At 48.7% G+C, this 16,251-nt stretch overlaps 1 long non-coding RNA gene across 1 annotated transcript; it reads right to left on the minus strand.

The window, feature by feature from the left end:
• Positions 1-6,041: 6,041 nt before the first annotated feature.
• Positions 6,042-15,584, minus strand: LOC141572271 (uncharacterized). The gene is made up of 3 exons (XR_012497595.2): positions 14,908-15,584; positions 13,854-14,057; positions 6,042-13,766 (listed from the first exon to the last, which is right to left on the minus strand). It is a non-coding gene; the product is annotated as an uncharacterized LOC141572271 (long non-coding RNA).
• Positions 15,585-16,251: the final 667 nt, after the last annotated feature.

The raw sequence follows: 16,251 nt of genomic DNA on the forward strand, positions 1-16,251 counted from the left end.
CTCCCTCAAGGGAAGAATCTCAGAGCTAGTCAGCACTCATTACAAGCCATGGAATAGGCTCATCCATCATCCTGGAGTGACAGACTGGGTGTGCAGCCCACCTCCTGGCCTCCCAGCCCCCTCCCCCATTCCTTTCCATTTCTTCTTGAGTGACCGCTGATGGCTCCTCAGAATATGAAGCCGAGTTTTAGCTGAGTATCTATCAATCCTTTCCAAAATCACAAACATGGGCAAGCCCAGACTGAGCAGCTAGCCTTCTGCTCTTCTCTCTACACACTCTGAGAGCTCGTGGCAGCTCTCCCACTCTCTCCCATGCATAACCCCTTTTCAATTGGGCTTTTACCATGTGCCCCATATGGGCTTTCATTTTTAGTATTTCATTGCAACTTTGCAATAATCCTGTGACTCGGTATTATTTTGCCAGGTTTGCAAATGAAAAAAAAAAGAGCCTCTAAGATATAATTTGCTCAGAGTGACCCAGCTGGAAAACTAGATATTCAAACCAGAGTCTGCTATTTGTATATCCCAGGATCCCAGTGCTTCTCCCACCCCACCCACCTCCATTCCAGGGAATCCCCAACTCACCATCTCCGTTTGAAGAGCCAGTTTATTGCTGAGCATTTTGTCTTGGAAACCCCACTGGCACTTCCTCCTTATCTTCTCTCCTCAATCAGCTTAAGAGCCAAAGTCTGAAAGAGCCTCACAGTGGGAGACCAAACACCAGGCCTAAGGGTCAAGGGTCAGGGACTGAGCAGAAAATGCCTGGCCTGGCACCAGGCAGCCAGGGTGAGAGGAGAGGGTGCTGAAGAATGGCCACGCAGAGGACCTTCTGAGTTGGTGTAGTCACAGCTTGCCTGACTGTTGGTGGCTCCAGGGTACAGCGTCAGAGCCAACACCTGGGCTGCTGTCACAGCCAGATTGTCAGTTCTGGATGCCTAACCACTGCTCCTCAAGCTGTGCTTTGTGGGGACTGGGTGTCCTGGACATGCCCTTGGGGTGCCTTCAGAGGGTGAGGCCAGGGCAAAATGGGCCTCATTAGAAAAATCTGCTTCCCCACTGAAATAATTTTGGAAACCTCCTGGAAGGCAGAGACCATGTCTTTTCGTCATTGTCCTCCGCTTCAAGCACGGAGACTAGCACCCACAGAGTTAGCACTCAATACATATTGGCCAAAACAAAGCAAAACAAAACAAAACATGCCTTTCTGACCCCTGTTCACTTATTTAACTGCTGCCATTCTTCTAAGCCCAGTGCAAACCCCCATCCCTCAGCCGCGTTCTCTGCTTTTCCCAACCAGGGGCACCTACCCTTTCTTTCTCCAAACACGGTGCTGAACATGTACTGACCTGCGTTTCCCATACCGTGTCCGTGCGTATTTGCCTTTTTGCTCCACCTACTAGGAAGCTCTTTGGGAACCTGATTCAGTCCGTGCTTCTCGGACACCATCTATGCCTATAAGTGTGCAGCAAACACTTTTGATTCAAAGAATGCCCTGTCCACACTTGGGTGAAGATTTTATTTTACAATGATGACATTGATGTTTGTCTTATTTTATGTGTCTCCTCAGGAAACCATTGGAGGGAAGGAATACCAGAGCATCACTTCTCATTGTTACTATCAGCTAGGGTTTTGCCTTTATAAGTTGTCGCTAAGCATAGGAATTACACATTTGTGTTGGGTGGTCTTTCTTCCTCACTGCTGCCCCAGGCCTTTGACCCTTGGGTCAGGATTTAGGGTGCCATGATGAATGGCTTCAGTCACAGCTGGGGTGATGGTTCTGTACCTTTCATGTAAGTAAACATCTTTTAGCTGCTCTAGTGATTAAACAATGTGACAACGTTGTGGATTGTCTTTCCTTATCTAATGGACCACCTAAAGAGAATCTATACTCTATTTAATAGATTCGAGTCCTTGGGGCCTTTTCCCTTTCCCTCTCATTGATATGTAGTTTCTATAGAATTCCATATTCACCCACCTTGTTTGTTTCCACCAAGATGTTTAAACTAACAATTATTTACATACAGGAAAAAAACAAAACAAAGCCAGGAAGAACCGCGCCCCCCCACACACACACACAGAAGGATATTGAAACAAAGGAGAGAAGTAGTGTCTGATACCAACCAGTCTCTGGTATTAATTAGTCTCAGATAGGAATCACCAGTCTTGCCGCCTTGTTCACAATAGCCAAGAGGTGGACGCATCCTGAAGGTTCGTTGGATGAAGAACATGTGAATTAAAAAAATGGGGTCTACACATAGAATGGACTACTATTCAGTCTTAAAAAAAGAAGAAAATCCTGCCATCTGCTACAGCATGGATAAAACTTAAGGACATTATGCGAAGTGAATAAGCCAGTCACTAAAGGACAACTACTGTCTGATTCCACTTATATGAGATATCTAAAGTAGTCAGACTCGTAGTAGAACGATGGCTGCCAGGGACTAGAGGAAGAGGGAGAAGGGGAGTCGTGGTTCAATAGGTATAGCGTTTCAGTTTTGCAAGATGAAAAGTTTCTAGAAATCTGTTGCACAACAATGTGTGTATAGCTAACACTACTACACTGCACACTAAAAATGGTTAAAAGGGTAAATTGTGTGTTATATTTTTTATCCCTTCACACGCCATTCATGGGTAATAATTCTATCCCAAGGGATTCCCAGTAGTAAAATACCACAACCTTGCACAATCGGTATTGTTTTCCTCCCTTTATAAAGGCAGGAAAGGAGAGGTCCAGAGACGCATTTGAACCTGGAGTCATCTGACTCCAGCCATGCTTTCTAACCATGTCTCAGACTCTTCTGCCCTAGGTGGCATCGGGCTGGTGACCATCACTCCATAGATAAGAGCTTTGAGTCAGGGCATGAGTTCAGAGAGGTTTCTCTGGTTTGGAAAGGCCAGACTTTCCATGTCAAACCACCTCCCCAACAGTTTTGACTGTTTCTCCCAATATGTTCCCCACTTTTTCCTTTGTAATAGAACCTCTGATGTTCAGTTTGACCACCCGAAATAAAGACTTCCTCCCTTGAGGCTAGCTGTGGCCATGTGACTAAGTTCTGGCTAATGGGATGTAAGCAGAGATATCATAGGTAATTTGGGGAGGTCTCCTTAAAAGAGGGGCACATCATTTTCTTCAGTCTTCCTTCCTTCCTTCTGCTGGCTGGAATAAAAGATGTTGGCTGGAGCTTGAGTGGCCATCATGGGTCATGAGGTAGAATCTAATCTTAACTGACAACCCAAACCATAGCAGATTGATACCATCTTGTGAGGTCCTTGCAGGCAATGAATGCATCTGATTTATCGATGCTGCACATATTGCACATGGGTGAAATTTTAAGTCATCTCACTGGTGCTGACATGTCTAGTAGAACCCACATCCTTCAATGCTTATGGTTGGATGAAATCACAAGATACCAAGTGCCCACAAAGTGTAGAGATTTTTGAAGATAAACATTTATAAATTAGAAGCCAAGATCATTGACTTCTATCATTTTCTCATTTATTCATCCATTCAAAAAGTAATAATTGAATGCCTACTATGTACTAGGCATTGTTTTGGCACTGGAAATACAGTGTTATATAAGACAAACAGAGTCCCTGTCCCACGTCCTCCCCACCCCAAAATGTACACTTTTATGGACTGATAAGGTCTTCCTTCCACTACCCACCATGTGATATGAGATGCCCCAGTGTGTGTGGGAGTGTGTGCAGGGGAGGACAGAGATGAGGGGGGAATTCTGAAACTTGGCCAGGAGGAGCAATTTTCTCTTGCCCCAGATTTCTTCAGAATGTCTGTTTTGGAGGGACATAGGAGCGCTTTAATATGAAGTCAATTAACTCACCTAGGAATCTACCAACTAGGCCAGTTCTTTAAGTTTCTCTGGGGTCCCAAAGAGCCCCCAGCTACCAAAAAAAGGATTTCTGGCAGTAGTAACTGGACAATGTGGTAAGTTCACCAAAGAGGACCTATATTTTCTAAACAAAAATCATGGCACAGGTCTGAGAAGTCCCTGTATCATGTACTATGGGGTCCACTGAACTGAAAACAAAATTCTCCCCACATATAGATTTGGAGCATATGACATTGTATCATATTAGCTAGACCCACCACCCTAAAAATCCTTTTGCTGCTTGAAAGAATAAATCTAGTTTTTCACTGCATCATTATGCACAATACTCAAGATGTGGAAAAACCTAAATGTCCATTGACAGTTGAATGGAAAAACATATATGGTATATTGGTATATACCTACAACAGAATATTATTCAGCCTTAAAAAAGAAGGAAATTCTGCAATATGTGACAACATGAGTGAACCTTAAGGACATTATGGTCAGTGAAATAAGCTTGTCATGGAAAGAGATATATGCATGATCCCACTTATATGAGATGTCTAAAATAGTCAAGCTTGTAGAGTCAAAGAATTAAATGGTGGTTACCAAGGGCTGGAGGGAGGGAGAAATGGGGAATTACTAATTAACCAACATAAAGTTTCAATTAAGCAAGATGAATAAGTTCTAAAGATCTGCTGTACGCCATTGTACCGATGGTCAGCAGTACTGTACTGCACACTGTAAAAAGTTTCTTAAGTGGCTAGATCTCATGTTCAGTGTTTGTTCCATCTTCTTAGCACATTAAAATTAAAAAAAAAAAAAAAAAGAACTCTAGCAGTGAACCAACAATTTAGCACTAATTTGGGCTTTCTGGTTGCTGGTCCTAAGAAACTTGCATTCTATCTGGGGAGATAGAACAAGGAAAGATGAAAAGACATAGTCTATGCCCTCAGGGAGGCTCTTGGGCTGGTGGGAATCCGATACCAAATAACCCTAACTGCCCCAGGCACAGGTGCAGCTAGGAAGGCAGATAGCGATCAATTGGAAAGGCCTTGAACGCCATGCTAAGAAGTTTGGAACATATTCTTTGGGAAGGTCTAACCTGGAGGGAGAGGAGAGGGTATGTCATCAGGAGGGCAGGTATATAAACGGACTTCAGAAGATTCACGATTCCCTTGGAATGTACATCAAAACACAAAAGACAGAATTTTCTGGAAAGAGTTACCCACAGTTTCATCAGCTTTTTAAAAAAGGATGCATGACCCAATAAGGGTTAGGAAACATTGTCAAGGCACTAGGGAACCATCACAGTTTGGGGCAGATGAGTGATCTGAGGTTTGTGTTATGGATTCACTCTCTGATGGAGTGGAGGTCAGAGAAAAAGCTTTTCAGAGATGATACAAAACCCCAGGTTGATGGAGAACACAGGATATGTCTGAGACATAGGATACACAGGGTTTAGGGTAATTTGGATGAAGGTGGCGTAGGGAAGGAAAGGTAAAGATTAGAATTATGGTTGGAACCCTAAGGGAAAAGACGTAAAAAGTTATGACTGACTTTCAAACAACGCAATTTCTCTCAATCTGCTTTAGAGTCAGATGAACATTTTCACAAATCCAGCCCAGGGTGCCTTCCAAACCACAAGCTCACCAGGCAGTTTGCCAAAATTTCATTTTAGTCTATGGTGTGTTTTGATATGAGAGTCAGATACACTGTTCTCATCCTCTAAATCATGTGATTCACATCCAGAAATTTTTTAAGATCCTAACGAATTGGAGAAAAATCTAGAGTTACTTGTTTACTACCTATATTTAAAACTGTGTTTCACCGGGTCACCTTAGAGCTTCCCCCATCTTTGCAAAGCAGAAGACCTCTCCTATGGTTGTATAAAATCAACCCATGTTGGGCTGTTCCAATTTCCACAACAAATAAGGAAAAGCAAAAATGACTGACAAAAGGTTGTCAGCCTCGTGTTATGCTTTTACCTGCAAAATAGAACCTAGGAAGAGTGACAGGGGAAGGTGAAGGCGAGATAATTAAATTGAGTTTGGGCAAACTGAATCCAAGGTATCTCTGAGACATTTCATTAGTTCGGAAATTTTTGGTTGTGGGTGACAGAACCCAAGTGAAACCAATGTAAGCAGAAGAGGGAATGTCTTGTTTTATTTACATAACTAAAAACTCAAGAGGTTCTGTGCTGCAAGGCATGGCTATATCAAAGGTGATAATCAGGCATCTGTCTCTCCCCGTCTCTTGCTTTCTTATTCTTTATTATGTTTTCATTTTTTCACACATAACATAAACCCTGTTTTGGTCAACAGCAGTTTCAAGTTTACATTCTTCCACCAGCATAACAACCCCCAGTAATGTCACTTTCCCAAAGGTTCCAGCAAATACCTCAGGCCTAATTCTGATAGACTCTGATTGGATACCCATCCTTGAATAAATTACTGTGATTTCGTTGGCTAACTCTGCTGTGTTGACAGCCTCTAAGTCAGTCCCCAGCGATCCCACTTCCTCTAACCATACTCTTGTGTAATCCCCTCCTCTTGAGTAACTTACTTCTAACCAATAGAATATGGCACTGTTGAAGGGTTTTCACTTCTGTGATTAGGTTACAAAAGATTGTGACTTCCATCTTGCTAGCCGACTTTCTTGGTGACATTGATGATGTAAGCTGCCATACTGGAGACACTCACATTGCAAGGAACTGAGGGTGGCTGCCAGCCAATAGCCACCAAAGAATTGAGGCCCTCAGTCCAAAAGCCCTTGAAGAACCGAATCCTGTCAACAAGTATGAAAGTGATCTTGGAAGCAAATCCTTTCCCATTGAGCCTTCACATAAGACTCTAGCCCTGGGTGACACTTTGATTGCAACCTCATGAGAAACCATGATCAGAGGACCCAACCAAACCCTGCCCAGATTCCTGACCCACAGAATCTGTGAGAAAATAAATATGTGTTGTTTTAAGCCACTATATTTTGGACTAATTTGTTACACAGCCCTAGACAACTAATATACCTGGGTTGTGTGACTGCCCCTGAAGGGGTAGATGGGGTCAGCCTCATGTTAACCACAGGGACTAAAAGTAAAGAATTGGTGTCTCCCCAAAGGAACGTTAAAGTGTAGTTACCAGAAGGGAGATGGAATCTGGGCAGGCAAAGGCACCAGAGGTCTCCCTCACACATCTATTTGGGAACCTAAGGAGGCAGCTGCAAACACACCTGGAGATGTAGACTTGGAAGGGGTACATGCCCACACATGTTAAAACTGTAAGAATGGATGAAATTGCCCCCAAAGAGAGAAGGATCATTGGGCAGATCTCTTGAGAACAGCAACAATTAAGGGGCAGATGGAAGAAGAGGCAAAGGCGATTAGGTGAGGTCAGCGGTATAGGAAGATGTGTTTGATGTTGAGCAAATTCAGCTTGTCTGGTCAGTAAGACATGCAGCCTTCTGTTAGAAATACGGGCACCTTCAGTTCAGAAGTTGTATATTGTGAAGGCCCCCACGTAGAAGTGATTACAGAACTCAGACGTGTGGATGATTTTGTCCAGTGAAAGAGTGTGGAGGAGAAGAGGGCCAAGGACAAATCCTTGCAGAATGTGTGTATTTAGGCAGTGCGGGAAGGAAGAGGACCCACAGGAAGGGACCCACAGGAGAAGGAGGAGCTGGAGAGGCAGGAGGTAATCCAATGCAGAAATGGTGGGCATTTCAAGACTGATGCAGTCGATGGAGGCAAATGCTAAAGAGAGGTTGTGTGCAATGAGGACTTAGAAAAGAATGGTGGATCAAGGCGGAGGAGGGCATTGGTGGCCCGAGTGGGAACGATTTTAGTGGAAATTAGGGGCAGACACCAGACTGCATGGGTTTAAGGATGGGTGGGGCATGAAGGAGAGATGTAGAAAGCCAACTAGCATTGTGAGAAGTTTCGTGGTAGATTGTGGGAAGACTTGAGCATATGTGTAGGCTGAGGTGGGAAGTATGGGCCGTGTCCTTCCATTCCCATCTCAAGGTAATTGCAGTTGACTTTCTCGAGTTCTATTACATCTTTCTGAGATAAGAGGGTCCAAAACTGCCTGCCAACTAGATGTTGGCAAACTTTTGTTGTAAAGAGCCAGTTAGTAAATGTCCTGGGCTTCGCTGGCCATAGGTTCTTGTTGCAACCATTCAACTCTGCCTTTGTAGGGTGAAAGCAGCCAGAGACACTATGTAACTAAATGACATGGCTGTGTTCCAATGAACTTTATTTACAAAAACCACAGGCAGAGGGCAGGATTTGGCCTGTGGGCTGTAGCTTGCTGACCCTTGCTCTAGGCTCGGGGAGAGGGATTGGAGATGCAATAAATGGGGCAATTCATGAAGCAAGAATAGGATCAAGACCGCAGGGAAATGGGTTTGCCTCAGAAAAAAGGTTCTTGCGTGTAGCACCGTTGCAGTCTGACTTCCTCTTTGTATGTCTGTCTTGTACTCCTCAACTGTGAGCACCTCCAGGCCAGGAATGTTTCCCACCCAGGACTCCAGAGCCTTCCACACAGGAAGTGCTCAGACACATAGGTGGTTGAGAGATGCGGGAAGGTAAGGATGCAGCGGCATCTTATTGGGGGAGGAGGAGGAGTTGAAGAGACTCACAAGGAAAGTCCTCTATCATCTCAGTAAATTAGGAGCCATGTGATCACCAACCAAGTACCTCTTTTGATGTTTAAGCAGGGAGGCAACTCTTGGCCAATGTTTCAGATTCAGTCCTTCAAGAGGTGGAGGTCTTCCCATCTCACAATTACAGAATTCAATGTGGTGTGCCCAAACAGAGATCTGGGTAGGACTCTGGAGACTGGGGAGGAAGGCAAAGGCGGTACCTCCAGAATGGTCCTGGACTTGCTGCGGGGACGGCAGGGAAGGGAGGCTACAGCACAGCCCAGGTGCATTATGGAACGAACGCCCAGAGGAGGAGGGAAGGATGTGGAGGTGGGATGGGGTGGCTAGGAGCCAAATAGCTCCTGGGTACTTTTTTTTTTTTACACACTCCTATAACAGGTTAGACCATGTCTAGCTGTTCTTGGCCTTCATTTTCAACTTTCCTGAGAAGGGATAGGGCTAAGTAGGGATTTGGAAGGTGGAGAGTGAAAAAGGAAGCCCTCTCTGTGTACATAGCTCATCCCTGGGCACGAGGAATCCAGAGACTGGAGACTGAGTTGAGAGGGACCAAGGAGAGTCCACCCCCTGATGGGGAGCTGGAGTCCACTCTGCCCTGGAAAGGATGTTTGTGAAACACAGACAGGGGGCCTACAGACTAAGGTGGAAGCAGCAGGGAGCTGAGGGTGGAGGCACTGGGGTAGCTGGATGAAGAGGTGGAAGGCGTCTCTTGGCAAGACAAGGGTAAGGGCATCTTCAAGAAACATGATGTCACTGGAGCTGAGCAGAGGCTAGAGGGATGTGTTCAAGACCTCCACAACCTGTCCCAGCCTGCCTTTCCATTCTTGCTATTCGCTTTCATACAGCCCAGGTTCCCACTGAATTTCCAGCCCATAGTGAACACATCCCACCATTTCCCTACCTTTCAGCCTTTCTGCTGTTTCCTCTCCCTGGCATTTCCTTGTCCTCCTCCTCCCATCTTCTTGTGTCAAAATTCTGTCTATTCTTCAAGTCTTAGCTGCTACTTCCTCCAGGAAACCTTCTTAGATTCCATTCTCCATTGAGAGCAATTCTTCCCTCCTCTGTCACCAGAAGTCACTTAACAATTTTCACCTAGTAGTAAAGAAGTACTGAAGACAAAAGCCATTCCCCAGGCAGCTCTGTGTCTTCCCTTCACCCGTAGCAGCAGCGTATTACCCACGCAGAGGCCCTCAAGAAGTGGGAATTGGAGGAATACTATACAAACCAGCTCCCTGTGGCAGTTCTCTCTCTGCTAGGTTAGGGCCCCATAAGCACCAGTCCTAGCCTGTAGCTACCAGAATCCTGGACACTCTGCCCCTCCCCTCCTCCAGTAGCCCCAGCCCCTTCCTAATTCTGCTTCCTAGTCAATCCAAGGATGAGCCCAGAGCAGTCTTCACCGGCTCAGCAGCTCCTCTCCTCATAATGTGGGTGCCACCAGGGTGTCTCTCAATCGCATGGATTCAGGGAGCAGCAGCCTCTGGGCCGTCCACGATCTTGTAATCTGGTATCCCTGGGAGCTCTTGGTTTTCACATGCTGCTTGGGGGACCTATGTCACCTTCCCATGGAGCTGGCTGTCCCTTGGTATCAGCCATATTGGATGATTTCAACTCCAGTTCACATTTGTCCTGGGTGAGAGAAGTACATGTATTGAATGAACTTAATGATGTACGTGTGTGGGGGCGTGCAGAGCCTCAAAGAGATGTACTAAGTTTATGGGTGTGCTTTAACTTGTGAGAACATAAGCTGCTCCTTGCTCCTGGGCAAGCGGCCCCCCTCCCCCTCATCCTCAACCCGTCAATATCTTGGTTTCTATCCTTGAAAAAACAAGAAGGTTGGGCAAACCTGAAAATTCCCAGCTAGCCCGAGTCTTCCACTGTGTCGTGGGTGTGTGTACGTCAGCTCCCTTGTCAGAACAGAAATGACAGCTAGGAGGAAATGGTTCCTGACAAATGTGGCAGGGATTTGAACCTCATCTGGAGGTTGATGCCCTTGGTGATTTGTGATTTGAATCTGGAGGATTTTGTACCTGAGGACGAAGAGAAAGGATTTTTATCCCCTCAACAAGAATCCTAGAATGTTCTTCACCAGCAAGACAACAAGGATTCTAGACCTGCACTGTTCAATGGGTAGCCACTGGCTACATGTGCCTAATTAAAAGTAATTAAATACAATTAAAAAGCCAGTTTCTCGGTCACAGTAGCCACATTTTAAGTGCTCAAGAGCCACATGTGGCTAGTGGTGACTGTAGTGGACAACACCTATATAGAGCATTGCCATCTTCACACAGAAACTTCTATAGGACAGGGCTCTTCTAGCCCGATCTTCTGCAAATGAGGAAACTAAGGCGAAGCTGACCTGGCCAACCACGTTATGGGCAGATTCGGGCCTAGAGAAAAGGTACCCCGACCCCCAGGCCTACCTCACTGTCCTATTCCCTGTTATCTCCTTCCTCTATGCCTCTGGGGGCTCCCGACTCAGGGCCCCTAGTAAGCCCAGCCCTTGCGCTCAGGGGCTGGACTGGTCCCAGGGGATGTTTATGACTGAGCAGAGCTCCAGATGCTGCACATTCCTCGTGGGGTCAGACCTGCCGCCTGGCACTCAGGGCATTAGCTTCTCTGAAGAGCCCCAGATCTTCCGGGAGCTGCCCTCTTCCTGGCCAGCCCTGGAGGCTGGTAGGTTCAGGAGTGCTTGCTGATCTGTCTGATACCCTTGGGTGAGGCTAAAGGCTGTGTGGAATCCCTGTTGGAGAGGTACTTCTAGTCAAGGAGGGGTAGGAGGGGGACAGGAAATTGCACCCCTTGCATCTTCCAAGGTCTCCAAGTCCAGCACAAGGGGCATCTGGGAACAGGGTTTCTGCCAATCCAACCTTGGGGTCACATTTGGCGGGAACCGGATCTGTCTTCACCTGCAGCACTGTGGGAAGTGTGATGGAAAGAGCAGCGAGTGGGGTGTCCTGGGGTGGGGATGGGGGGGTGAGAGGCCTGGGGAGGGGGCTCCTGGGAGCGCCCTGACCTCGCGGGCTGTTAGGAGGCGGAGGGGATGGGGGTTGGGGGAGAAGAGGGGAGCCTGGCAGCCAATGGGAGGGAGGATCTCGTTTCAAAAGGGTTAACCCACAGCCAATGGGAGCCTGGGGGAGCGGATCCTGCTCACTCCATTCAAGAATCCCAAGTATTCAAGATGGACGGCAGGGAGTGTGGAAGGAGAAACGGGGCGAGGGGGGTAGAGCCAGATCGGCGGAGGAGAGGGAGCTGCGGCCGGCCGGCCCCGGGCCCTCGGTCCCGGGGGACGGGTGTAGGCGCGGCCGCTGGGGATCCGAGCCCGGCCTGGGAGAAGGGTTGGCGGGGGGCGAGAGGGCGTGAGAGAGGGGGAGCGCGGCCGGGGAGGGAAGCCAAGAGGGAGGGAAGGGCAGAGAAAGAGCCCGGGAAGAAGGAGGTGGCAGGCAGAGGAACCTAACGAAGAGCCATGTGTAGGTATCGGGAGCTCCCAGAAGGGTAAAGCCACCGATTTTCGGTTTTATTCTCTCTCGGGGAGGGGAGGGGAGGGGGTGGTCTGGGCTCTTTCTCGCCTCTTCTTTTCCCCCCTCTTCATTCTCTTCCACTCGTGGGCATCTCTTCTATCTTTTCCTTTTTAAACAACTGTAACTGGGAAGCACTAGGCATGTCTTGTTGGGGCGGCTTCACTGTCATTTTCCAGTGGGGGGTGTGGTGGGTGGGGAGGGGTGGGGGGCTCTGCTGAGCTGGGCTGCGGCTGGGCCATCTGTCCTTGCCCGGGTGTGTATGAGGGTGTGTGGCCTTGGCGGGTGTATTCAGAGGGGAACGCTGTGGCGGAAGGGCTGGAGCAGGGCAGGGAGTTCTGCATCTTGAGAAGTTGTGCGCTGAACCTACGGGCTGTGTGTGTGTGTGGCCGGCCCGCCCCTGAGCAAGGAGTTGTGGGGTGTTAAGGGGTGCGGCGATGTGGGGGGAGCTGTGTGCTCACACTCCAGTGCTTGCTGTTTGGATTAAGTGTGTAGTTAAGGTTTGAGTTGTGCAGCTAGTGTGGCTGGGAGTTGTGTGTGTGCACGTGTGTGGTCCAGCCTTGAGGTGTGTGTGTGGGGGGCACAGTTGGGTGTTGAGGGAGAACGCCCCTCACCCCCCACTTCCCCCCCTGCCCCTCTCATCCCATTCACAGAACATGGCTTTCAGGACCCTCCTGGTCTCCTGCTCCTGTCGCCATGGCTGCGGGGAGGGGGTGGGAGGAGACAGTTGGGGCCAGCCGCTGCCCCTGCTGCTCCAGCTAACCCTCCACCTGCCCTTTCTCTCCCTTCCACAGGCTGGGCCCCATCCCCTGCTGCTCTGGGGGGCAGGGGCCGGAAGATGGTGGCCAATGAGGAGGGGGAGTGGAGAGAACTTGAGCCGGGCCTCCCCTCCCCCATTTCCTCCTCGGTCTCTACACCGCCTCTGGAAGGAGCTGGGGGATGGCTCCTGGGCCCGAGGTGGGGGAGGGGCCCTGCTGGCTGGTGAATCGCTGGGAATCCCGCTCTGGAATGAGTTGGGTGTGAGAGCTGAGGGGATCTTGGCCCCAGCCCCCTCTCTCTCTCTTCCCAAGGAGACATCTGGGCACTCCTTGGTGAAGAATCTTCCTGTAGTCTCCCTGAAGCTCGCTGGGCAGTCCTGTCTTTGCCCCTCTGCCCTCTGTTGACGTGATCTAGTTCCCAGCTGGGACTGGTTTGCCCAACCCAGGAGGAGAGGCCTGGTGACTGACCCTAGCGGGCCTTAGTTTCCGTCCATTAGAACTGTGCAAACTGTAGGACAGGGCCCGTGTTTGCAGATTACAGGAACAGACTCTGCCTGGGAAGGCGGGAGAGAATCTCTCCTGCTTCCTGAGGGGGTGGTGGTAGTAGAAGGTTGGAGGGGAAGCCCAGAGGAAAAGCTCCCAAGTGGAAATCTGTCCTCCATCCCTCCTGTTGGCTGGGGAGTGGGGAGGAGGGCATCTCGCAGGCCTCCCCATCACCCGGAGGCCTTCATTGTTCACCACTGTCGAGGAATCACCCCATGCTTCTGCCCCCCTGGGCTGCACACAGTTCACCAGGTCAGAACTGGAGCTGGGCCTCTGGGGCCATAGCGCTAGCCAAGAGTGCACCCTGCAAGAGCGCTGAACCTTTGGCTATCCAGGTGTCCCTCCAGGGCAGTCTTCTGGCTTTGGGTTTTAATCAGTCAGGGTTGTTCATCCAGCATTGAAGCCCCCTCCACTAGGGCAGGATGGGGCAGTTATAGGTGAGCTTGAAGACTTCTTAATGGGAGGCCCTGGATAAAACAGGAAGCTCAGATTATAATCCCACTGCCAGCGAAAGCCTATTCCTACTGCTCAGTAGAAGAGGGAATCACCCTCACCATTTTGTTTCAGGCTGAATCTATAAGATGGATGTTGAAGACCTCTGAGCAGAGATGCAGGGGTGAAGCGTCACCCGCAGCTTCCACCGCCAGGCTTGGAAGCTTCTCGGTGCTGCGTGGGGAACTGTGACTATAGTCCCCCACCCTCTGGTCCTGAAGCTTCATCTTAGGTTGTCCCCTTGATGCCTAGAACTCCCCTTTAAACTAAAAAGGAGAGAGAGCTTTAGAGTAGGGAAGAGCAGAAGTCTCTGGTCTTGGTCAGCAAGCTCCTTTCCAGAATGGAAGCTGGCAGAGATATTAATCCAGGTAAACACAACTTCATGAGAGTGTCCCCCAAACTTCTGGGATTTCTACCATTCATTTCCTGTAAAGACTGAATGCCAAACTCAAGGTATCCAGCTGCCTCCCTGGACTCTGTTCCCCACCTCAAAACCTGAAGAAAAAGGTGGTCTCAGTACTGGGAAGGGCACGAGGAAGAAGGGAGAAGGGAGAAGGAGGAGTGGAGAGAAATAGAGATTGACCCTGAGGACGGAGAAGAAGGGAGGAAAGGCTGTACTGAAGATGAGAAGGGGCAGAGGGAGGCTGAGTGGGCCAGGGACTGGGAGAAGGGGCGAGGAGGCAGGGCCGGCATGCCTCTGCTGCAGGCCGGAGCTCTTTTCACATTGTGCTACTGTCTGCACCTACCACTAGCAGTGCAATGTTAAAAGGGCATTGGCCGTGTGGTGCTACCAGCGCCGGCTGCCTCCTCAGTGTGGAGACTTCCTCTCCCATCTGGGCGCCAATCAGCTACCCTGGTGGGAAAGGGAAAAGCCTCACAATTATAGTCAGACTAATAGGTCACATTTATGGAAACACTTCCGCATGCGTTCCCTGTGCCAGACACGTCATTGTGAACACTAATGACTTCTTGGCAAGTAATGCCCCCATTTTACAGATGAAAAAAATTGAGGACCAGAAGGTTTAAGCAGTCTAGCCAAGGTTATGCAGCTCTAAAATTGCAGAGCCTAGATACACTCCTGTTTGACAGCTCACCCCCATCTTTTTGTAGACCTACCTGAAGAGATTTGGGTACGGTCTCAACTGGAAGATTGCCTGAGCTGAGGGGTAGAGGGTTTTGATGCCATCTGCTGGTTGTATGAGGACATCTTCCAAAGTCTCAAGTCTTTAGAGAGAAAAATGGTGGCTTGTTGGTCTAAGGAGGAGGAGTCCCCAGACTTGGCCTGGGATTGGAGGGTGGGTAGAGAAGATTGGGAGACTCCCTGTCAGGACCTGCCTGAGTAGATCTCCATGAGAAAAGGGATACACAGGATACGGAAAAGCTAACCTAAAGGACTGTTTTCTGGGGACAAGGACATGGGATTCAGGACCCTCCTGGTCTCATTCCACACCTGTGGCTCCTTTCCTGGCCCTTGGGACATAGAAAGGAGACCTCATCTCCACCTGTAATTCCCAGCACGACCCCTCTTGGTCACAGGTATTTGATACTGGTTCTTGAGGGTATACCTGCCTGGGCATCCACGATTTGGACAGCATTGCCCGTGGGCTGATCTTAGAGACTAAATAGGTTTCTGAGTCAAGTGCACAGAATGATCCTTCCAGGAGAGGTTACAAGGAACTTGAGAGCAATGACTGACTGCCGTTTACTCCTTTGTTTCCCACAGTGCCTACTTGGCTTAACAAGAACTTCTTAAATTGAAAGAGGCATACTTGAGGATCTTTAAGAAAGCTGCTAGTTTGTGCCCAATTTTCTTTTTTCTTTCTTTCTTTTTTTTTTTTTAAGTGTGTTTTTCCAGGACCCATGAGTTCCAAGTCAAGTAGTTGTTTCAATCTAGTGGAGGGCGCAGCTCACAGTGGCCCATGTGGGGATTGAACCGGCAACCTTGGTGAGAGCACTGCGCTCTAACCAACTGAGCTAACCGGCCGCCCATGTGCCCAATTTTCAAGGTCAGAGTTTGGGGCTTCAAAAACCTTCCAGAACTTTGGTGCAAGAAATAAGACCCAGCAGGACAGGGTTCTGGGTCCCTTGCTGGAGCCTGAAGAGGCTCTCTAGGCATCGCCAGGCGTGCGGAAACTGAACGATGGGACAGACTCCCTCCCGAAGCCTCTCAGGTGGGGTGCTGGACATATTCCTTAATGGCTTGGCATTTGCCTTCTTGCACTTCTGTGTCTTCCTGTTCTCTTCCATTCTTTTGCCCAGACAGCTTCTCCATTGACAGAAGAAGTATTTGAGGTGGTACAGAGTTTGCTTTATGTCCGTTACTTCAGTCTGTTAACATTTCCATTTGAGTCTCTTCTCTGGGCATGAAACAGCCATTTGATGCCACTCCACTCTTGTTAAAAAACGAGAACTTTTCAGTTTCCCAGTGCTCTTGGGATGAAATCTAGATTCCCTAAATTG

Source organism: Rhinolophus sinicus, chromosome 14 (assembly GCF_057876585.1).
Source record: "Rhinolophus sinicus isolate RSI-liver-muscle chromosome 14, RSI-T2T, whole genome shotgun sequence".
NCBI lineage: Eukaryota > Metazoa > Chordata > Mammalia > Chiroptera > Rhinolophidae > Rhinolophus > Rhinolophus sinicus.